Here is a 25,229-nt window from a genome sequence, read left to right as displayed (position 1 = left end):
TTTTCCTGCCTTGTTTTGTCTCTTTCTAAAAAGTTTCCTAGTGATTTTTTTTTTTTTATGTGATCATATCATCACTGACCTCTCCTCCCAGAGCTCTCTCTTGTTACAAATCATTGTTTCTGCGACACGGGCGCAAATTGTGAGCGCGCACCTAGGGGTTATGCCAGGTAACCCCAGGTGCAGCAGCAAGAACGCCCTGGTCGACACCCACTCATCCCTTCCGTAAGCCTACAGAAAGACCATTAACAAGCAAGGTAACCTAATTTATGTTTTCTTCCCACTAGATGGCGACCTACTCAAGCTCCTTAAACCTCAACACACTTGGTAAAAGCTCTCTCAGTCGAGAGTTTAAACTTTAAACCCTTCATAAGCCCTTTACAATCAGATTTTCTTTGGCTACATAGTTAGTTGAACATAGCAAAATTCAGAGGAAGCTACTGGAATGCTTCACACAACCATCCCACAAAACTCCTACATTGGTAGGTCATTGAAAAGTATTAAAGGTTGGTGCTGCTGCTGTCCATGGTCTATGGAAAAGTGAAAGCATTAAAATAGGGACATGTTAGCCAGGGGTCTGAAGAGGCTTCTCTCCCACTAATGAGGTGTCAGCACAGTACTGCTCTGTCCTCATGTCTGTGCAGTCCTTAGTCTCTATCTGAAACAGGATGGGTCTCATCTCCACCTTCAGGGAGTTCACCTCTTCAGCACTTAGCTTAGAGTTTATCTCAATTCTTTTGCCTGGGCTCCCAGGGGAAATCACAGCAAAAAGGCAAAAACTGGCAGCATTTCTCTATTTTATCGCCAGAGCTTGGTTGCTTCTATCTCAGCCTGCAGCAGCAAAGTGGAAGGGCATCATTTGGCCCAACTACCTCATTTTATAGGAAAGGAAACTGAGGCCCAGAGGAGTGAAATGTTTTAGAGCCAGCTCTCAATGAGTTTATAGTCTAGTAGGGAAGACAGACAGACCCGAATAAAACAAATAAGAGGTAGTCTGAGAGAAGTAGAAATATGAAAGGAGTGAAGAGGGATGAAGGAAGGTAATAGGACAATGGAAATGGCATTTGAATGGGTTCTTAACTACATAAGAATTTTTTTTTTTGGCTTTTTGGAGGGCAATTGGGGTTAAGTGACTTGACCAAGGTCACAGAGCTAGTTTTTGTGTTAAGTGTCTGAGGTCGGATTTGAACTCAGGTCCTTCTGACTCCAGGGTCAGTGCTCTACTTACTGCACCACCTAGCCTCCCTGAGATTATATTTTTTTGTCAGCTCTTCTTGGTCACTACAGGCAATAAATTCTAGTTTAGTGGACTGTGAATTGTCAGTTTTCCTGGTAACATGAAGGAATGGCAATTGAAAAAAGATAGCAATTGACAATCTTTTGGCTAATTCTTTCTAACTGGGACAAGTGCTGACAGGAATGTGAAGTCATTAAAATAGAAGGTAATAACATAAGTCAATATAGGTAATAATATAGGTCAATGTAAATACCAGGACTTTCAGACCTTGTCAAAGTGAGTCCTACTTTTATTTATACACAAGAAAAGCCAAATGTGAATTTCAGTAGTTGTAATATTATATTCTATACCGAAAAACCCACAAACAAAACCCATTTGTAGATACTGGTATGACCTCATGTTATGAATGGAAAAAACATGTAAAAAAGAAATTAATTCTGTTTTATATATATGTAAATATATTAATATATGTATTAATATATAATATATACTATTTGTATATTATATATTTGTACATATCTATATACTATACATATATAGATATAAATGTACCCACATATGTGCATGTATAATATGCCTTTACTCTCCCCAAATATGTAGACCAGTAACTTCTCAGTAACTTTAAGACTGTGGGGTCATAGATCTAGAGTTGGAAAGGATTTCAGAAGGTCATCTAGTTTAACCCCCTCATTTTACAGATAAAGAAACTGAGGCCCAGGGAAGTTAATTGACTTAGAGGTAGGATTTGAATCTAGATCCTCTGTCTTCTAGGACAATTAGATGTAGTGCCAGTGCAATATTTACAGCACCAACCATGACTATAAATAGTCCCATTTGGTGCTCGATTGCAAAATATAACATACTCTCCATATAGAGGATAGAATCAAAGCATTTATTTAGACACCAGAAAACCAAATCCCAACACCAGGAAATCAAATCTATCAAAGCAACATAAAAGTTAATGCATTGTTGCAGTTTAAACCCAGGGACACCAAAAACTATTGAGGTGGGGGCTTTGCCTACCCCCAAAACTGTTGGAGTTTCATGATGTGTTGTGGTGGAAACATCTCAAAGAATTCAGAGTCAGACCACTTTTAATCCAAGTATAGGCATTTATTGAGATTGACGCCTCTCATGTAGCAGACTAAGTTCCAAGAGTAACCAGCAACTTTAGAGAAAGCAAGATGGATTTTTATAGGGTAAAGATGCAATTATATAACAGAAATTTACATAGAATAGAGATATTAATATCATTAATATTAAAAAGGCAGGAGGAGTTTCTTAAGGGATTAGGTAATAGAGGAGGGGTCCCATCTATGGTTTGGTGGTTAAACATTCTCATCATGCTGCCCTCCAACAGGCTAGCTATTGTGGTCCTGTGTGGTTAAGACAGATAGATATTTATGGTCCTGTCTTAGGCTAGTGGATGATGTGATTGTGATTGAATACAAGAACACACCTGTTTCTGTGGGAATGGGTCTGGGGGCAGTGACCAGGTAGAGGCAGTAGCTGGGTTCCCATCACATGGACACACCTGCTGTTTCTGTGGGAACTAAGAGTTCAGGGACATACCTGTTGTTCCAGTGAGCAGTGAGGCATATACAAAGAAGTTAGGACATTGGGGGGCAGAGGGGCTAGGTAAGAGCAGTGGGCCTGCTGTTGCTGTTCAGTGAAGTTAGATAATAAATAAATAAAACTATAATGAAGTTAGAATATTGAGGCTATGGGCAGCTTTACTAGGATTCCACCAGCACCACAATGTAGCAGAGAGCCATGCTGTTCTTTAGTCTTCCCACAAATGAATGCAACATCAACATTTATTCACAAACCTCTCTATCACCTTGCCTGAGCTCCTCTCTCTCCCACTTTCTCTCTAGCTCTAACTCCCAGCTTCCTGTGGCTCTTCTCTACCCTTTAGCAAACTCCTCCCGCCACAGGATCCATGTGATTACATTCAGCCTTTTGGGGATAGAGCTTACTTTCAAAGTAGGGAAGGTCTTCAAACTCCCCTAAGTCTATTAAGGGTCAGGGAAGGTCTTCAAATTCCCAATAGAGGACCAAAAAGACTAATCTTCCTGAGTTCAAATCTGGCCTCAGGCATTTACTAGCTTGTGTGACCCTGAGCAAATCACTTAACTCTGTTTGCCTCAATTTCCTTATCTGTCAAATGAGCAGGAGAAGGAAATGGCAAACTACTCCAGTATTTCTGCCCAAAAAAACTCCAAGTGGGGTCACAAAGTATAGGACACAGCTAAAAATGACTGAATAACAATAAACAAACAATAACAACAAAACCCCTCCATCTCCAAAGCCAGTATTCCCTGGGACAATAAGCAATTAAATGGCTTGCTTTTGGTTACATAGTTATTCTGTGTCAAAGGCCCAGGGTTTCCTGATTCTAAGGTCAACTTTCTATTCCCTACTCACACTGCCTCTTATTACATTTATGTCTGTATTTCCTTTGTGTATTCCCTTGGTTCTCCTCACACATGAACCCACAGGAAGCTATCATAGGTACTTTGTAGGTTTGCATCTACTTAAACTCATGGCTTGCAAGCACCCAACAACGTGTAACATTATTTCAGAGCAAATGACTTTTCATCAAACTAAGTGGCAATGAAGATCTTCTCCCCGAAACACACAGGGCTATACTCTCTCACAAGTTAGCATACTACCAGTGTGGGAGGGGAAACATGTGGGGACCATGCATCACAGGGGTACCAGTAACATCATCTAGAGGATTTCTGGGCTGCTCTCTGATGCACATTCACATTGAGCAGCTTTTGCTCTCAGCTACCAGGTGTGGCTGATTTGTTGAACAGAAATAGCTTTTGGTAGGATTTCAACTCTGAAAAGCTCAGAGTTTAAGGCTACAGACTTTAGGAGCTACAGACAGAACCCCACTAAGATGGACCCAGCTAGTTAGACAGAAAGAAAAGTCCTCGTGCCCATTCTTTTGAACTCTTTCTTTTGATGCTCATGTCCTTTCAGTACAAACTCTAATTTGACTAAAAGTGACATTCCTTTCAACTTCTTTCCATTCCCATGATTCCTGTGTAAATAACGTGGGTCCATGTAAATTAGAGGGGCTGAAGCAGAAGAAACTGAAAGGGGTTGGTGACTAGGAGAGAAATTGTTGCTTTTCCTATATTTGTAAAGTAATAGGTTTAAAGTGGAAAAGTCCTTCTGAAATACATAGTACTATGTTGATACACTCTCACTTATTTTCAATCTCTCTGTCTATTGCCTTATTTCCTACTGCCCACTGTAGACATGCTCATGTCTCTTCCAGCCTTAAAACAAAGCAAAAAACCTGACTTTATCCTTCTGCCCCAATTAGTCCTATATTCTTCTCTTCATAGTTAACCTTCTCAAAAAGACCATCTATAATATGGGTTTCCACTTTTTCTCCTCTCACTCTCTTCTTTTTTTTTTTTTTTGCCTTTTGTTTTTTGGAGAGGGTGAGGTAGGGCAATTGGGGTTAAGTGACTTGCCCAAGGTCACACAGCTAGTTGGTTTTTTTTTGGGGGGGTGTTAAGTGTCTGAGGCCAGATGTGAACTCAGGTCCTCCTGACTGCGGGCCGGTGCTCCACTCACTGCGCCACCTAGCCGCCCCTCTCACTCTCTTCTTAAGCTCTTACAATCTGACTTCCAACTTTGTCATTCCACTGATGGCTCTCTCTAAAGTTACTAATGAGCTCTTAGTTGCCAAATCCAATGGCCTTTTCTCAGTCTTCATTCTCTTTGCCCTCTCTGCACCTTTTGACATTTTCAACCACTCTCTCCTTGTAACTTCCCTCTCTGGGTTTTGGAGGCACCACTATCTGCTAGTTCTTTTCCTGCCCATTTGACTCTACTCTACCCACTGTATCACCTAGCTGCCCCAAGTATTTTTCAAGTGCTTACAGTCAAACATTGTGCTAAGAGCTAGGGCTATGAAGAAAGGCAAACATATACAGTATAAGTAAGAGGGAAGATGCTAACAGTGGCAGGTGAGAAAGGACTGCATTCTAGGCTTGGGGAATAGCTAGTAAAGATGTGTAATTGGAAGATAGAGCATTGTGTCTGATGAACATAGAGAAAGCCGATGTTACTGTATCATAGAATATAGGAAGGGAGTGAAGTGTGTAGGAAGGAATCTTGTTGTAGAGGGCTTTAAATGCTAAGAGGGTTTTATATTTGTATTTAATACTGGAGCTAATAGGGAGCCATTGGAGATTATTAAGTGGGGAGGGAATGGGACCAAAGCTGACATAGACACCAAAATCACTTTGTGATTGAGTGGAAAATGGACAGGGAGATCAACCAAAAGTTTATTGCCAAAGTTCAGGTTTGAGGTGATGAGGGTCTGTTCCTGAGTTGTGACAGAATCAGAGGGGAGACAGGGGAGTGTACATGAGATATAAAGTAAAATTGACAAGACTTAGCAACAGATTGACTATGGGAGTGTGGTGAAATGGAATGAGGAAATGAAGATGATGCCAAGGTTTTAAGACTGAGTAGGATGGTGGTGACCTTAATAGTAATAAGAAAGTTAGAAAGATAGGAGGATTTGGGGTGAGCTAAGATAATGAGTTCAGTTTTAGACACGTTGAGTCTTAAGACATCGATGGAAGTTGGAGGTGTCCATTAGGGAGTTGGTGATCTAAGACTGGAGCTCAGGAGACAGGTTAGGGCTGGATATATAATCTGGGAATCACCTACATAGAATTGATAATTGAACCCCTGGCAACCGAAGTAACCATGAAGTAACCAGGTGAGATAGTATAGAGAGAGAAGAGGAGAGAATCTTGGACAGAGCCTTAGGAGACGACCACAATTAGTGGGTGTAATCTGGATGAAGATTCAGCAAAGCAGAATGAGAAGGAGTAGTCAGGTAGGCAGGAGAGACCAGTGTCATGAACACCTAAAGGAGAGAGAGTAACCAGTAGAAGACAGTGATGGACAGTGTCAAAAGCTGAATAGGGTTCAAAAAGAATGAGGATCAAAGAAAGACAATTACATTTGGCAAGTAAGACTTAATCATTGGTTACTTTGGAGAGTAGTTTTAGTTGAATGGCCATGCCAGAAACCTCATCCCCTGTTATTTGGACTATCAATTAATTAATTAGTATCCCTGCCTCTAGTTTCTTCCTTCTCCAGTCTTTTTTTCCCCACAGTTGACAAAATAATCTTCCTAAAACACAAAAGTGAAAGATTGCAGAGGGTGAATTGAGAAGAGAGGAAATGATGAATATAGATGACTTTTTCAAGGTATTTAGCCATGAAGAGAAGGAGCAGTCCATATCTCTCCTCTCCTTCATGGCTAAATACCTTGAAAAAGCCCTAATAGCCAGTGGGAATGATCAGATCAAATGAGGGTTTTTAGGTAGACTCGAGGCAGATCAATTTATTGGCCAAATCTCCTCCTTCTTCTCTTACTGCCCACTATTTCCCTGCTGAGGAGCTTAAAGCATCTTCTACATCCAGTCCTATAAACTTTTAATTGCCAACCATCTTAAAAATTTTTTTTTTGCTTTTTGGAGGGTGAAGGCAGGGCAATTGGGGTTAAGTGACTTGCCCAAGGTCACACAGCTAGCAAGTGTTAAGTGTCTGAGGCCGCGTTTGAACTCAGGTCCTCCTGACTCCAGGGCTGATGCTCTATTCACTGCCACACCTAGTCACCCCACCAATGATCTTTTAAACTACTAAATACTATGGCCTCTTCTCAGTCCTCATCCTCTTTGACCTCTGTAGCTTTTACTACCATTAATTTCCCCTTCCTCTTCCTTGAAAGTCTCTTCATTTTTTTTGGGGGGGGGGAGTTCTCAAGTTTATTGGAAAGAAGGCAAAAGTAAATATTAAACAGCTCCTCTTGGTGTTTTGAAGTTCATCCCAACTGTGGGCTGGGTAACTTGCAGGTTGGACAAACTACCAAAGTCCAGGAGTTTCAATATTTCTTTGGTATCAGGGTCCACTTCAATGATTTCCTGATCCAAAGCAGAGACCTCAGGGACATAGTTATCCCTCCTTTCTCTTTCTTCTTCCTGCAGTTTGATGGAGATACCTCTCACAGGGCCTCTCTGGATCCACTTCATCAGATGAGTAACATATCCCGCGATCTTGTTGTGGAGCTTCTTGCTGGGGATGATGGCAATCTCCTCGCACACGCGCTTGTTGGTGTGGAAGTCATTGCCTAGGCGGGTGTAGTACTTCTCAATGATGACTCGCGCCACCTTCTTCACGGTCTTGTCCGAACGCGACCCATGTTGGCTCCGGAGGGTGAAGGCGTCTCTTCATTTTTGGCTTTCCTGATACTGCTGTCTCTGGAGTCTCCTAATTGTCTGCTCTCTCCTTTCCCGAGTATTATCTGTCTTCTATTCTGTCAGGTTTTCTCCTAGGTCCTCTTCTTTCCTTTCTTTATACTCTATCCCCCGGTGAATCCATTATCATAGCCTTTATTTTATAATCACTATTATCACCTTTATGTAGATGATTCCCAAGTTTATATATGCAGGTCTTACTTCTCTATTTCTCCTGAACTTCAAACCCATACTTGTAACTGCCTTAATATCTCACTACCATCCCAATCTCAATGATTATAAAATAAATCATAATCTTCCCATATATCCTCACCTTTTCCAAACTCCTCTCCTTTTGTTCCTGCCTTCAGAATGTCAACTATATCATCCTCCTCTCTTTACGGACACAGTTGTCATCTTGATTCAGGACCTCATTACTTGTCATCTGGATGATTATAAGTCTGTTTAATACATCTCTTCCAATTCCTTTCCCACACAGTTGACAAAATAATCTTCCTAAAATCACATTGCTCAAAAATTTGTGGTTCTATGAAGAGGGAAATAAATGGTAATGTTAACTTAATCCTTTTATTATGCTTCTGTTAATTTGGTGAACAAAATATTTGTTTTAAACATGCATTTGAGGCTTGAATAATTGGGAATTGCCCACTGCTCAAAGGAAGGGTATGATCAATAGTTGGGGGTATGAGACAAATGACTGAAGGACATATATACCTCTAGATGGCATAAAAGCATTTAACAAGGGGCAGCTAGGTGGCACAGTGAATAGAGCACTGGCCCTGGAGTTAGGAGGACCTGAGTTCAAATCCAGCCTCAGACACTTGACATACCTACTAGCCATGTGACTTTGGGCAAGTCACTTAACCCCAATTGCCCTCCAAAAAAGCAAAAAAAAAAAAACCCCAAACATTCAACAAAGTCAAGGATGAAGTCAAGGAGTGAAAGACATCCGGCATGCACCTGGGCCTTGCTGATGCTTTAAAGAACCAGGCAGTTGGTTCTATACACTTACACCACCACCTGGTGGTTCAGTTTGTATCACTATTTTTTCCGAAGAGAAAGGTGGCTAGCATGTTATAGAGGATAGAGAGTTGGTCTCAGAGTTAGGAAGATCTAGGTTTGGGTCCTGCCTCTGACACATGCTGGCTGTCATTTAATCTCTCAGTGCTCTGGATAACTACAAAACTGTAAGTTGCAGAGGAAAAATGCCAGCCGGCGTTGTTATGGAGAGTTCCATCACCACAGAGTTCCCTATACTAGTGAAATCACTGGTCCAGTCCCTTTCCCTTTATGATTTTCCAATTATAGGTAGACCCTCTTGTGTTTAATATGATACACATTCATTTAAAAGCATTACAGAATGCATAGTTGTTTTTAATTGGTAAGGATTTTCTCAATCAATGAATATTAATAATACAGGTACTATCTTATGTCAGACTGCAAAAGTTTCTGACATGAATCCATTTCAGCGCAATTCATCAAAGGTCTTACTATGTCCTAGAGACTGTGTAGAACACTGGAAATACAAAGACAGAACCGAAATAATTGTCTTGGCCCTCACAACGGGCATTCATTCTACTAGAGGGAGAACCTACGTATGTTCACAGCTAAGTCAATAGAAGGTAAGTAAATATTGGTGTAATGCATATGCTCTGGTCTTACTCTGTCAGGGTCAGGAAGAGTTCATCTGCCTTTCAGGGTTCTAGAGTACATTGAGTAGTTTGTGGGTCACTTTTTCATCTCAGTTTGGATTGAGCTTCCCTCCCCGCCACTCCCCGGATTGTGTTCATTCCACTTGTTAGCCCCCATCTCCATTTAGTCATCATTGGGTAGCTTTTACAAATGAACATTTATTTCAAATCTACAGCAAGAACAAATGTCTAACACTCTCCCCCACCATCTCCAGGGCATAATCTCTCTGCTACAATTTTAGTCTCTGGGTCAGGGTGGGATTGGGTCTAGGCTCACACAATCCCTGCATAGCCTTTATTCCACCAAGTTCACACCCACAATTGGCATCATTGCCAGCTTCTTCTGGGCTGGAGTCCCAAGGGTCATTCCAAATGATTGCTTCATACTCCTCAAGGCATCAAGGCTGTGATATCTGTAACACCCAGCCTGCATTCTTGGACTTCTAGATTCCTGTGGCTTGTGATCCAACCTCTGTAACTCCTCAGAGACTCCACATCTTCTACCTAGCATGGAAAAGAGCAAGTTAAAAGGCCAAAGTGGCCTGTTTCTAGGGGGTATATTATTTTATGGGTGGGTGGAAGCCCTAAAGTCCTTCTCCTTATCATATGGTATCAGTGGATGCTGGAAAAGAAGTCATTTCCTTTCCCAGATTTGAATGTAGCAAAAAGAAGTGGGCCATGACTATCATGTCTTTTTTTTTTTTTTTTAGGCAATCAGGGTTAAGTGACTTGCCCAGGGCCACAACAGCTAGTACACGTCTGAGGCAGGATTTGAACCCAGGTCCTCCTGACTCCAGGGTTGTTGCTCTTTCAGGTCCTTTTGAAGACAGTTCCTGTTATGTATCCAATGTAAAAAGGCTCCTCCAAACATGTGGTAGCCAAATGGAACCAGTTACAGCATGGCCGTGTGCGATCCAGTCAAGACAGTTCTCTTGGAAGAGGCGTCTCAGCATCCCTTACCTGGAGATGGTGTCTGTAATGGGCCAGGCTCCCCCTTCCACCTCACAGAGGAAAAGGTAAGACAATTTAAAAAGAGAGGGACAGAGACAGGGAAAGAGAAGGGGGAGAGGGGGGCCTGGGCATCTCCTTGAAGCAATCAAAAACACATAAACTAGGTGCTAAAGAAAGTCTGTTCTTATTGTGCAAGGACCTTGGGAATGGCCTTCGGGGCCTGTATAAAATCTGTGAGCTAGTTCAGAATCCAGGAAACTTGAGTGTCCAGTATCTCTGAGTAGAGAATATTCAGGCTAAACCCCAGAAGGAATTGACTGAGGGGGAAGCAGAACCTCAGGCCTCAGCCTGGACCTCAATCTCCTTTCCCTTTGACTAGGGTTCTATTTTGCGAATTTGGGAAGTTTGGGAAATTTGAGGCTTCCCATCTTTCCATGAGGTTCCCCATTTTCCCATGAGGTACCCCAGTTTCCCTGGGACAGCTAGTGGCAGAATCCATATCAGGAGCCAAGGACAGAATGGACATAAATTGAAGGCTCTACAAAGAGCCTCACAGAAAATCCATCTCAGAACTGAAGCAAACACAATGAGGACCCCAACAGAAGGACTTTTGGGAGCTTTGAGTTACCCACTTTGCCACTTATGCAATCTAATACTGAGCCCTCTTTCCCCTGGACAATACATGTACTTGTTGGAGAGTATATTATACTTGGAGAAATGTTTTATGACAAATGTTCTTATACCACTTTAGTAAGTTTTCATTTTAAAGATACTTGAGTAGTTTGCCACTTTATTCTCCAGATCATTTTACCAATGAAGAAACTGAGGCAAACATGGGTAAGTGGCTTGCCCAGGGTCATACAATTAGTGAGGGTCTGAGATTTGAACCCAGGAAGAGAAATTTTTCTGACTCCAGGCCAGCACTCTATCTACTGAATCACTCAACTGCTCCTGTAAGAGCTAGTAAATGTTAAGTGGTCAAATAGAATAGAGTTGCTAGCCATGGGGGAGGAGGGGAACAGCCAGTTGGGCCCTAAATTCATGGTAGTAGAGGAGATGTTCTCACCCCTCTGGCCACCCTAGAACCAGAGGTATGAGATGTAACCAGTTTGGCTCTGGAAGAGGGAGCCATGGTATACACTATACATGAGGAGGAGCATGCAGTTTAATATACCTAGATCATAGTCTACATGGATGGGACTAAAGCAAGCACCCCAAGCGTCCTCAGGGTTTGCAGTTACCACAGGTTCTTGGATCTGCTTTGTTAAAGGAAAGCAACTCAAAATGGGTTAACAAGCTTACTTTAATCAGTCAGACATATATCGTTTACCTTGTTCAGGAGAAAAGGTCAGCACCCTGAACCTCAAAGTACACAGGCACAACCATCAAGACAGAAACATCAAGTAGACAGATTTCCAAACTGCCCAACCATTACATCCATACCCAGTCAACATCTGGGTTTCCACATTCTGGGTTTTTCAAAGCCGGGGGACTCTCAACAACGGCTTCCCAGAATTCAGATCAAATCACAGAACACTTCTCAAAGTGAGTCCCAAAACAAAGCTACACATCAGGGCTTATATAGCCTTCTCCTGGCTCAGAGAATGTAACAACCTTATTGACCCACTGGCCAATCAAAAAGTATCTACTGAAAAACAAGCCTCCCTCCCCAGGCTTCTGGTGCACTTTAGCCTAGGGGCAGGGAAGATCTTTAAAATTTACATTCGCATTACAACACTATACATGAGGAGGAGCATGCAGTTTAATATACCTAGATCATAGTCTACATGGATGGGTCTAAAGTCTAAAAATTTGGAATAGTAGGGAGGGGCCAGGTTGTGAAGAGCTTTAAATCCCAGACAAGGGACTTTATACTTGATCCTGGAGGCAATAAGGAACTGCTGGAGTTTATTGAGCAAGGAGATCACAGATTTAGTTCTATGGTTTACATCTGAGTTACTGTTATTACAAGACCATTGTCATTCCTCAGAACAAATCAAATATACACTCCCACTTCCATTAGTCTCCTGTGGGAATAAGTAACTAAATAGCAGTCTAGTTACATGGTAAGTGTGAATGAATCTTATTAGTGAAATTCTTATTCTTGGGAGAATCTATATAGTGTAACATTGATTACTTTGATCACCTCAATGCCTCAAGGATTGGTACATTTCTACCCCTCCTCCAGGGTTTTCTGGTGCTCTTAGGGGGATGGGGGAGTTTCTCTATTTCTTCCATTGGCCCAAGCCTTCACTAATTGTGTTTCCCCCAGTTTTAGGGGTTCAAGCACCCCAGTTCCATTTAAGCACTTGCTAGTCAGATTACCTTCTACAGAGGAATATTTACTTCAAAAGTATAGCCAGAACAAATATACAACTATTTTTCCCCAAACCTCTAGGGTGTTATCTCTCCTTTTCTGGAGGAGGAAGGGGAAGTGGGAAGGTGGCTGGGAGGAAGATTCAGTTCCAAGTCCAAGGACCACCTTGGGTTTGTATCCTGGGACTTTGGGTCCTTAGGGCTTCCATGTTGGGATGGTTGCAACTATACCACCTGAAATCCTGGGTTCCAAGGTACTCAGACTTCAAGTTCCCCAGTTGGGGGCTCCATTCCCCACAGATTTTGTGTTCCCCAGAAAAGGACAAACAACACAGACCCAAACAAGCCCATTTCTCAGAGACTCAGGGCCTAAGAGGAGGGGAAAATGGCCTTCAGGCCCTTCTTCTTAGCTTATTTATGCACCCCTACTGTGAGTGAACCAGTAGCATCTTTGGAAGCTACAGTTCCATGGAGAACCAGCAGATGGCAGGAGTGACTAGCCGAGTACCACCCAACTGGTCATTATCTGGTAGGAACTGAACATGGGGTTACTATTACTTTATCTACTATGTAGCACAGTCTTTTCGCTCTGCAGAACTCGTTTTTGTTGTTTTGTATCCTTGGTGTCTAGTCTAATGCCTTGCATAGTGCAGGCAAGTAAAAATTTTTTTAGGCTGAATTGGTGTGGAGCTCACAGAAAAAGCTTGTAATTATTATATAATGCAGTAGATCTTATGGTAGGGAAAGAGCTGATTTTGGGGGCCAGAAGATGGGTTAAAATCTCAACTCTTAAGCAAGCCACAACCTTTCTGAGCCTCAGTTTCCTTTCTGTAAAGTGATGAGCTTGGTTGAGATAACTCTAAATTACCTTCTAACCATAGATCCTAAGATTCTATACTATAGTTATGTCATGTGACTGGCTGATGATATGCTTTATGTATTTTGGTGAAATAAGGATGCAGATCGGTAAGCACAAAACTTGGAAATATATAATGTTGGGTTAGCTCATTTTCTTAAAGAAATATTTCTCTTTGCACTAGAAATATTGGTAAAAGAATTCACCCAAGACGAGAGAAGAAATTTTCCTGAATAACTAATCAACAATTTTGTTTATGTAAGTGGATCATTTGGTTCGAATTTTCCCAGGGGATATTGTAGAGTTCATTGACCCCAAGCTTATCTCTCATCTTACTCCACAAACCCTCAGGAGGTAGTTTGCATGTGGAACAAGGTCTGACGTCATTGTAACTCATGTGCTGACCTTACCAGGCAGCAAGAATTTATAGATGGTGCCAGAATCAATCTGAATTGTAACCAGATTGCTTTTATCCCAATCTGTTCCTAGGGATAAACCCAAGGCATGCTTTTGATCAGGGACATTCATCCTGATTGACATTTAAGAATGAAGCCGACTCTCACACTTGGGCTCACAGATCAACAAAATGATTGATTGAATCAAACATGGCTAGTGAAAGGTACAAGGCCTTGTGAATTGGTCATGTAATTGCCCACCAAAGAAGGTGTCATGAGATCCTTCAGAGATAATATATCTTTCCCTGAGTTAGGCTCCTATATAGGTAGGTCAGTCAGTCAGTCAATAAAAATTTATGAAGCACCTACTATGAGCACATAGTGATGCTTGTGTGTAGCTATGCATGCCAAAAGGTGTCACATGAACTGCTGTCAGACCCTAAGACATGCAGAAAGAAGGGAATAATGGGCTACTTCTGGGTCATGGGAGGTCTTCTGCTCTCTCAGACAAACTAAATAACGCAATGTTTTCCAAATTCCAGTTCAGGATCATTAGTAACTGAGTAAAGATTCAGGTGGCTTATTTCATTCCCATTCTTCTCACCCTCTTTGTCCAGCTCTTTTAGTAGTATCAGAAGATCTGAGTTGGTTGTTCAATTAAAGATGGTGAAGAAAAATATAAATACATCCATAACTTCTGGTTAATAGTAATAGAACCAAAGGGTTTTACATGAGTCTTGAGTTGAAAAATAACTCAGGGATGATCTAGCCCTCCTCTCTCATTTTACAGAGGAGGAAACCAAGGACCAGGTCCCAAAAGCAGAAAGCATCAGATACAGGATCCGATTCCATGTCCTCTGACTCCAGAACCAGTGGTCTGGATCTAAGCTCAGGAATTACCTAAGAATTGACTGTGCCACTAAGGGATCATAAATTTAGACCTGGAAGGAAACTTAGAGGTCATTTAGTCAAACCTAATCACTTTAAAGGTAAGAAAACAGAGGTTTAAAGAAATGAAATGACATGCCTAAGATTGCCCAAAGTCATCCAGAGAGTATGAAGCAGAGATAAGATTTAAACTATCAAGCTTAAATCCAGTACTATACTGTTTTCACTATACTGCATGACCCACAATAGCTGCCCCACTCTTCATAAGCATATATACATCATGCACAAACACATTATTGGCCAAGTTGCTTCATACCCCTTCCACAGACCCAGTCTAAATTTGACTGACAGCACCTTTAATCACCTAAGGACTATCGTATTCCTACAATAATTCTGCCATCTTCAGAGTTCCATATTCTCCGTAACATTACACCTCAGAACCTGGAAGGACAAAGTTCCTGAAACCTTTGCCAACATCTCTCTCTCTCTGTCTCTGTCTCTCTCTCTGTATCTCTCTGTCTCTGTGTCTCTGTCTGTCTCTGTCTCTCTCTCTGTCTCTGTCTGTCTCTGTCTCTCTGTCTCTGTCTCTCTCTGTCTCTCTGTCTCTCTCTCTGTCTCTCTCTGTCTCTCTCTGTCTCTCTCTCTGTCTCTCTCTCTCTGTCTCTCTGTCTCTCTCTCTGTCTCTCTCTCTCTCTCTCTCTCTCTCTCTCTCTCTCTCTCTCTCTCTCTCTCTCTCTCTCTCTCTCTCTCTCTCTCTCTCTGTCTCTCTCTCTGTCTCTCTACCTCTCCCCCCACTCCCCTTTATCCTGTAGTTGAACTATATTCCTCAGATTGTTTCCTTGGAAAATATCTCCTACTCCACTGAAGAAAAGAAAACAGGACATTGCTATCATTAAAGGAGGGAAACTCTCTCCTTTCCTCCTCATGTTTTTTTTAAAGTCATTTATTTTTGTATTTGTAAGGTGTGTGATGCCCATGCAAGATACATATGTGTGTGTGTTGTCTGTGTGTGTGAACTGTCTAAATGAGGTTCAGAGGCACTGATAATTATGAGATCTAGAATTGTCCCCAAGGAGAGGAGACCCTGATGAAGGGAAGAAGAGGAAGGCAACTGACAAGGGCTTGGAGAATCACCTGTTTGGGTTATTTTTGCTCCTATGTTCATATGGTATCAGACTAGAATTAAATATCTCTCTCCCCCTAAATATTGTAGACTTGGTATAGGGATACAATAAGTTCAAAATAAAAGTTACTTCCTTAAAGGGGTGAGATGCCTCATGCTTAGATCCACTGTCTTGGCCTTTTCCCAACAAATGTAAGTGACATAAAAAACCCATCACAAATAGCGAACCGCAAAACAGCAAACAAATTGGAGAAGTTCTGAATGAATGTGTATCCTCTCCAAAGCTCTCAGACCATCTCTATTCCTCACATGGTCACACAGAGTCATGTCCAAATTCTCCCTATCAATACAAAATAACTTTCTACAGGCAGCATGAACAGGACCATTCCCCTCCTCCACCCAAATTGGTTGGGAGTTGGATTACATGTCACCTTCACTTCTAAATATATCCTCTCCCCCCACTTACCAGTGAGCCAACCCTTACAATAAAGAATGAAAAATGAAGAAGAAAAATAATTCAGCAAAACTAACCCATACATAGACTAAGTCTGACATAATATGCAATATTCTGCACTCTTTTACCTCGGCACAGAAGGGAGGTGAATAATTCTATCACTTCTTTGGGGATGTGTGGTCATTATAATTATGGAACATTAGGTTCCAATTGTTGGCTTTCCCCATAAAAATTGTTGTAGTCATTATGTATATGGTTTCATTGATTCTTGTTTCACTTTGTATTAGTGTGTGTCTTCCCATGATTCTTTGTATTTTCATATTTATGATTTCTTAAAGTGTAGTAATATTCTGTTACATTCTCCTCTTCTCTCTCTTTTCTCTCTCTTCTCTCTTCTTCTTCTCTCTCTCCTTCTCTCTCTGTCTCTCTCTGTCTCTATCTCTGTCTCTGTCTGTCTGTCTCTGTCTCAGTCTCTCTCTCTGTCTCTGTCTCTCTCTCTCTCTGTCTCTGTCTCTCTCTTTCTCTCCTCTCTCTCTCTGTCTCCACAGAGCCATTCTCCAATTGATAGACATCAATTTTTATTTCCAGTTTTTTGCTAGCATAAAAAGTGCATTTTGTATATTTAGGACCTTTCTTTCAAAGGGTTTGTAGATTTTAGTAGATTTCTTAGAAGAATTCCAATTTTTTTTTTCAGAATGGTTGGACCCATTCACAAATCCATCCGTAGTGTATTAGTGTGCCTGTCTTTCTCACAAACCCTACAACATTGAGAGTTCACATTAAAAAAATCTTTACCAATTTGCTGGTTGTGAGGTGAAAGCTGAAAGTTGTTTTGATGTGCATTTCTCTAATTATTAAAGATTTGGAACTCTCCTTAGTGTTGATGGGTTCATGATATTTTTAATCATTCATCAGATAAATAGGATAAGGCTGAGACTATCAATAGTGGTTTAGTTTTCTAAGCACCATGTCTAGAAGTTTACTTGCTAGTTTCTCAGAACAGTGGAGTCAATTTTTTTTCCAATTTAAAACTTCTTTGGAAGTTTTTTGTAAACACCAAAGTAGAGTAGAGAGTTAATTTGAACAACACTGTGAAGGGTTTACATCAAGCCAAATGGGAAACCTAGCAGAAAATTGGAATTGATTCAAGCAGCGTGTTGGGAACCTTTTAAGTCAAGTTGGGTTGTTGAGAAAACAGGCTAGGTGACCTTTCCTTGCAGGGCCATGATGTGCACATCCAGAGTATAAAGCTCTAAAAAGGACAAAGGGGTGGGGTTTGGCAGAAATCACTGCAATAGAGGAAGCCAAGAAAGAAAGTTTCATAGAATGAGCAAGAATTTTTTTTTCTAAATAAAAATAACTATCCCAAGGTCAGCATGAACTCATTGATATTTATGTAAGTGATCAAAGGCTAATGCAAAAAAAAAGTTTTCCCCCAACAATGACACAATTCATTAAAATAGAATGAACTTTTTTTGGAGGGGGAGATACTTCATACACTTAGGTTTGCCATTTACTGTTTGGGGCAGCAGACTTGATTTTGTCAAGTGACACTAGCCAGAATGGAACCTAAGAATAAGGGAAAAAACCAACAGAGCCTGTCCATGTAAAGGGAAAAGAGGCATAGGTTGTTTTCTTTAAAAAGTTTAAGAGGAAATTCTCGAGTCAAGCAGATGTGATCTGAATGTTGTCAAGTGGCAACTGCTTGTGAGTAGGTGTGTGGTGCTGGGTAGCAGGAGGAAGTGACTAGTAGTGGTGGGAGGTGAGAATGATAGACAAAACTAGATTTATGGTAAACAGGAGACATAATCTGGAAGAGTAAAAAACTTCAGTAACAGATAGAGACAGACACACAGAGGAGAGAGGGGACAGAGAGAGAGAGAATAGAGGAGAGAGAGAGAAAGAGAGGGAGAAAGAAAGAGGGGGAGAAGAGGAGAGAGAAGAGAGAGAGAAAAGAAAGAGAAGAGAGAGGGAGGAGGAGAGAGAGATGTGCTCAGCAAGATCTTGAGCAATAATTATGAAAACAATTTGAGAAATATTAGGCATGAAAGTTCACTCAAAGAACCAAGGTTATTTAGTTTGGAATGTACATAGAATTGATATAAAATACAAATCAAAAGCTTTACATTGCTCTAGAGGATGTGACACCATGGGGAGGGGGGACTGGTTTCTTTTCTGGGGAAGAAAATGAAAAAAAATCCCCATAAGCATGGTTTTGTGAAAGGAGATGTCAACAGAAGAAATAAATCCATGCTAAAGACTTGGGTAGAATAGACAAAGGGAAAAGTGAGGGAAGCTGGGATAAGATATTAAGGAATGGCATTTTATTTTATTGCCTTTTGGAGGGCAATTGGGGTTAAGTAACTTGCCCAAGGTTACACGGCTAGTTTTTTTGTGTGGGTGTTAAGTATCCGAGGCCTGAACCGAACCCAGGTCCTCCCGACTCTGGGGCCAGCGCTTTACTCACTGTGCCACTTAGTCGCCCCATGGAAGGTCATTTTAGGGAAAGCAGGGGTTTGGGAATACAGAACAAAAGTTACCTGCTCCATCCTGCCCCACTCCAGTCTTGCCAAGAGAAGTTCTAACCTATATGACCCTACTACTTGTGGCATTTATTCATCCTAGCCCAGGTATCAGCCTGCCACAGGAGGTTCAGGGTTGAAGAAGAGACAAAGTATTTCAAAAACGACCCATAATTGAAGCAACTATCAGAATTCCATTGATCTGGACCATCTGTTGAGCTACTGAGTCCCATGTGATGTCCAGAGATCTGGGTTTGCATAGAGCTTATGACACCTACTAGTTCTGTCATCATGGGTAAATCATCTAACCTTTCTCAGCCTCAATTTACTCATCTGTCAGGGTGGGGTAATAATATATACCCCATGAGACACTATGCTGTAGTGAAGTTGAATATAGGAAGGTCTCAGGTTAAACCTTGCCTTTTACTAGTTTACTAGTTGTTTGACCAGGGGAAAGTCAATTAACCTCTCGATTCCTCAGGTAATTGCCCAGGACTTGTCTATTAAGTCAGGGATGGTTATGGGATATATTGGTGAAGGGACACATGCTCATGAAATCACAGGTTGTTTTGTATTACAATGCCTCTCTCACAGGGTGGTTGTGAGGATCAAAGGAATGTGTACAGAGTGCTTTGCAAACCTTAAAATGATAGATAGATACAAGCTCTCATTAAAATAATTGGGGGCTGGCCAACAGGACTTAGTCCTATTTTTTAGAGCATGTATAATATTTCTATCTGTTACCAATGCATGGGGAGTTTTGGTGAGCCTGCTTCTGTAATTTCACTATGGAAGGGCCCTTTCTATTCCCAATTCAGAGTAGATGTAAGTATTCTCTGTTTCATTTTATTAGTGTGGTGACAGTCGGACTGCTGAATCAAAACTTAATGTGCCTACAAAAGCTGAGAAGAGATGAACTCTCCCTCTTTTCCTTAACAGCGTTCAAAGAGGAAGAACTTTTGTTTGCTTCTGGGTTGGGGGAGCCATTCTTTCCTCCTGGTTACCATGTGTCTAAAGCACGGTGCCTCTGTTTTTTTTTCTGTCTTTATTGTGTTTAATCTTTCATGATCTTAGGTGAATGAGTATTGGACACATAATGGTCAAGATCACAACCTTGTGAAGTTCTAATGGTCAGAAGAGATATGGTAGGAGGAATGTTTTGTTCCAACTTCTTTGTTTAAATCCCCTCATCCCAGGGATTCAGCGGGTATATAGAAAGAAAATTGTGCACGTCTTTTGGGGTGGGTGGGGTAAGAGATTTTTGTTTTGCACTTTGGTCCTTGCTATATATTTTTAGTAAATATTCCTTTCTAAAAGTTAATTTATATTATTTGGTTGGTTAACATTGGAGAGATGGTAACTGATTAAGTGATATTAGGGGGAATATGTCAGATGGGAACTCATGAATGCCATCTATTATTAAAATAAGGGGAGTAGCCAACCAAGGCTAGTCCTATTCTTTAGAGCATACACAGTATTTTACATATTTTAATAGTATTAGACAACTCTAATCCTTTAGGGTTACCCCTAGAACTTTGAAGGGGAGAAATAGCCACCTTCTGGGGACCTGACCTTCTAGTCTGAGTGGGCTTGGAGACAGTGAGCCCAGAGCATGTGCTACTTTGTTATTGTTTTTCACTTTATCATTTTCAGTGGAGTCCAGATGGAAATGGTTCTGGGGCCAGTCCCTACCCTACTATTATTATTATTCTTATATTTAATATTCTATGGACTATAGTGCAGGTGGATAAAGTAACTGCTTTTTATAATTAAATTGAAGTATTAGGATGGAAGCTCATTGTGTGTAGGGTCATGAAAGCATCTTCCAAACACCCCAGTAACAGGATGAAGGGAATGAGCTACACTTTCTTTGGATCTACCATGATTTTGATCTCCTCTTTTAGTCTCTTTATCTTGAATTTTATTTGTTTTGCATAGCTTGGAGATGATAATGGTGATGGGGATGACTGTATATTTCCTTTTCCAATAATATCCAACCTTGCTGCTCACCTAGATTCTTTCATACCATTCCTTCACACTCCAATGGCCTCAGTTCATCCCCCCTCCCTCTACTACCACTTAATTCTCATTGTCTTCCTTCTCAAGGAGATGCAACATCTGGGAACAGAACTTTGGTATTTGGACAATCACCCATGGCTCCAAGAAGCCCTAGTATGGCATTTGGCAGTAGTTGAGTTAACCATCAATACTATGGATTGAGCCCATAATGAAGTCATGTAGACTTGGAGTCATGAAGTCATAAAGACCCATTTTCAAATCCTGCCATAGACACTTAGTAGCTGTGGCTAGTCATGGAGGCAAGTTACTTAATCTCTCTATGCCTCATCTGTAAAATGGGGGTAATGAGACCCTCCAAATCCAGATCTCCTACTTTTTCCATGGTTCCTGTCATAGCCAAGAAAGTAGTTCCAATTTTGGGTTGCAGTAAAAGTCACTCCCTTTACTAGGGAGGGGATAGTTCTGATGTTCTCTGCTCTAGTTAAATCATATAAAAATATAGCATTCCATTCTTGGCATCATATTTTAGGGTAACCTGTGGCTCACAACCTGCAAGGACTGTGCTCACACGGAGCAAATCCCATTCTTTGGACTTGATCCTGAAGGGGTCCTCAGAAGCCACCTACTTCAGCACCCTCATATTATAGATAAAGGGAGTGTATGGGGTATTCAGGGAGGGCTAACACCTCTGGTATGAGAGCTTTGCAGAGCCTTTTGCAAGGCTACTATTCCTTGGGTGTCTACCTTTCACCTGACTCTCAGCTGTGACTGCAAAAAGCTGTAGTGCACAGTGGCCACACCGAGATGGGCTAACCCAGACTGAGGGTAACCAAAAGGCCTCAGACATGTTGGTGAGATAGGGAGATGTTTACCCAAGTATGTGAAGATTTCTCCTGGTGGGATGAGCAGATGGCTCCAATTGTTCCAATGGCTACGAAGGCAGCTGCAGCAAGCATTGTGGAACACTTAGAACTTGGGCAGGCACCAACATGCCACGGTCATCTACTGCATCCCAGACCATAACCTTGACTTTTGTCTTGCCACTGGAACTTGATGACTCTGGAGGAGAGACTGAGGCAGACTCTGTCTCACTTGAATACAATTCACACACAAGTCAAGCCATCACCCCATGATGTCATCAATCCTCTTCAAAAATGGAGGACAAACAAGGAACAGATGATAGATGAGGAAATGGAGGCCTGAAGGGCTGAATGCCTTGCCTGAGTTTGACTAAGTGGGAAGGGGCAGAGCTAGTATGTGAACCCAAGAAATGCCCAAGCACTTCCCCTTTCTACTGTACCACATCCTTCTACCTCTCAGCATTCTTGATCTCTTTGATTTTCCTCATACAACACATGTTTGTGAATATCCTGCATTCTCCTACCCACTGGTGCCTAACTTATTCAGCAGGGACATTTTTAATCTTTGTACCCCCTAGTACATGGCAAACAATAAATGATGGTTAAATTTAATTGACTCGATGGAATTAGCACTGACTCTGGAGTTGCCATTCAAACCCTATCTTTAATACTTACTACTTGTGTGACCTTGGGAAAGTCACTTAGCTTCCCTGTGCCTCAGATTCCTCATCTCTAAAATAAAGAGCCTAGAAAGATGGTCTCTGGGGTTTCTTCCAGTTTCAGATCCTACGGTACATTCTACTTGCTAATGGAGATCAAAATGAGAAACTCCAAGTAGCCACTTGAGGCCACCCTTGCTCCATTGCTGCCATTCACTCAATAAACATGGATCCTGCAGATACTTCTACAGAAGTTAGATCAAGAGACTCCTACCAGGGAGGCCTAGCCAGTAGAGAGTCTCAGATCTAGGCTAAAATTAAAAAAAAAAAATAGAGCTAGAAAAAGACTTTATGGGGGGAAAATGCCATCATTACACCTTCCTTCAATATTTATTATATTTTATACCTTTAAAGGTGAGTCCATTTTTGTTGTCATTGTTTTTCCTGTTTACACTATTTAAATAATAAAAAGAGACCATCAGTTACTTACAAATTCAACTGGGAGCTGGGCTGTAGTCGAAATATACTCACTGGGATTAGAGGAAAATCAATGCTTTTGGTCAATTGTAGTTGGTGGTGTTACTCAGACAGGTGGTCCTCTGGGGAAACTTTCAACTAGTGTCCCCCCCACCCCATCATGTGTTAAACAGTGCTTTTCCCCTGATACATTCATATAGTTATTGAAAGAAAAATCATTATCTTTGAATTCTAATCTTGGCTATTGGCCCTGTCACTCTGCAGTTCTGGGTAAATGACTTCATTCTTTGAAATTTCAATCTTCTCATTTATCCTGCTGCTAATCAAATATCAGACTAATGTCAAAACATGAATGAAGTGACTTGAGAACCTTGCATGATGGGAATCGTACTGTAGTTGTGCAGTCATACTAGCGTTTGTACAATGGGAACTCACGAACTTGAATCGAGTGCTGATTAAAGGTGGAGTTTGGGGAAATTATATGCAAGAAAATGATTATTTCCTACATGTTAAAAGCAAATGAACCTTCCATATTTTTTTTCCCTTGTAGAACTTCACTAAAAGAAAAGTTCTGTAAGGGCTAAAAGGTCCCTTCTGGCTTCAAATCCTATAAATTCATTTGAAGTGCTATAAAGTGTTTTGCAAAACTCTCCATGATGTAGTGGAAACTCAGTCTCTTATCTAGAATGAGTATATTGTGCTACATGACTTTAAAGTTTCTTCTAGATCCAAATCTATGCTCTGTGATCCTCAGATAGATCATGGATGTAGGTCAACTCTCTAGGGTTCTTTAGGCAAACCGTCTGCAAAAAAAATAATAGTCTTGTTTCTTTGCCTATGTTCATTTCTTTTTCTTGTTTTCTTGCTGTAGTTAGCATTTCTAGTATAATGTCGAATAGCAATGGTAATACTGGATGTTGCTTGATCCCTTAATGGAAAAGCTTCCAGTTTATTTCCATTACAGAAAATGCTGGCTTTTGGTAAGATCATGAACCTAGCAGGCAGAAGATCTGGGCTTGAGTACCAGCCTTGTGGCATATGGCCTAGGATGCCAGACCTGAAATCAAGACAATCTGACTACCACCTCTTTGTAGCTGTGTTGTTGGATCTGGTCAAATCATTTAACCTCTGTTTCACTCAATTTCCTCAACTGTAAAATGGAGATAATAACACCTTCCAGGGTTTTATGAGGATCAAATAACATTTGTAAAGCATTTGGCAAGCCTTAAAGTGCTATGTAAATGCTAAATATTATTATTTGTGTGAGGCACTGGGAGTCAAATATAATAAATGAAGCAATCCCTATTATACGACTAGATGCAAACAAATTCATCTCTTTCAGCTTTCATTTCCTTATCTGTAAAATGGGTGTGGTAATAATTCACCTTGATACAGCACTTGAGAGGTTACAAAGCCCTTTTATCGTAGCATCAGTGAGTTGTACTCACAAGTAGCTTATCCTGATTTTACATATGAGGACAGAGAAGTTAAGTGATTCATGGAGGAACACACAGCTAGTCAGTGCTGGAGCTGGGATTTCGTCCCCATTCTTTTGGTTCCAAAGTCGGTGTTCTTTCTTTTTTTTTCAAAGTCAGTGTTCTTTCTTTCTTTCTTTTTTTCAGTCGGTGTTTTTTTTTTTTCAAAGTCGGTGTTCTTTCTTTTTTTTTTCAAAGTCAGTGTTCTTTCTTTTTTTTCAAAGTCGGTGTTCTTTTTTTTTTTTCAAAGTTGGTGTTTTTTCTTTTTTTCAAAGTCGGTGTTCTTTCTTTTTTTCAAAGTCGGTGTTCTTTCTATTACACTAGTCAGCTCTCTCTACTTACCATTTTGGATTTTTAGGTGGAACCAATTAGTTAATATGAAGCAGCTTGACATAGTCTAGAATGCTGGGAGATTTGGTTCAAATTCTGCCTCTAACATTTACTAGCTATATGATAATGCACAAGTAACAACCTACCTGAGCCTCAGTTTCTGCATCTGTAAAGTGGAGATAATGTAATCTATAGTGCTTGACTTATGGTGTTATTTTGACAATCAAATGAACGGACTCACGTAAAATGCTTTGTGATCTCTAAGGAGTTGTATTAATGGGACTTTTTTTTAAAACTGTGAAAAGTCTTCTGTAAATGAAACTGTGCTGGACAAAAGGGCCAGTCAATTTAAGGCTTTCTTTTCTGTCATTGAAAGCTAACTATTAAAGAAAAAGAATTGTAACATTCCAGAAATTTGCTCTTAGGAAAGTTAGCTTATTGGTTGTTGGCATGCTGGAACTGGTCAAGTTTCTGGTGGTAATATAACTCCTTACCTTCAGGACCACCCTATTGCATACTGCCTCCTTAGGAACTTCCTCTCCAATGACTAACACCAACAGAGACAGCAACATTCACTTGGGAGATGAGTGACAGAACTCTTCCAGGAGACTAAAGGAAATCTGGTCCAGGTCTTTGGAATACTATATACTCACCACCACCACCACCACCACCACCAC

The 25,229-nt window shown here is 40.9% G+C and overlaps 1 pseudogene; it reads right to left on the bottom strand.

The window, feature by feature from the left end:
- Positions 1–7,033: 7,033 nt before the first annotated feature.
- The window catches only part of LOC138166053 (small ribosomal subunit protein eS17-like), an 18,412-nt pseudogene continuing 216 nt past the window's right edge, over positions 7,034–25,229 (bottom strand).

Source organism: Petaurus breviceps, unplaced genomic scaffold (assembly GCF_028583685.1).
Source record: "Petaurus breviceps papuanus isolate PSGF00001 unplaced genomic scaffold, PetGlider_PUasm1.0 220, whole genome shotgun sequence".
NCBI lineage: Eukaryota > Metazoa > Chordata > Mammalia > Diprotodontia > Petauridae > Petaurus > Petaurus breviceps.
Note: the sequence above shows the minus strand (reverse complement) of the source record. Positions and strands in the feature narration are given on the sequence as shown.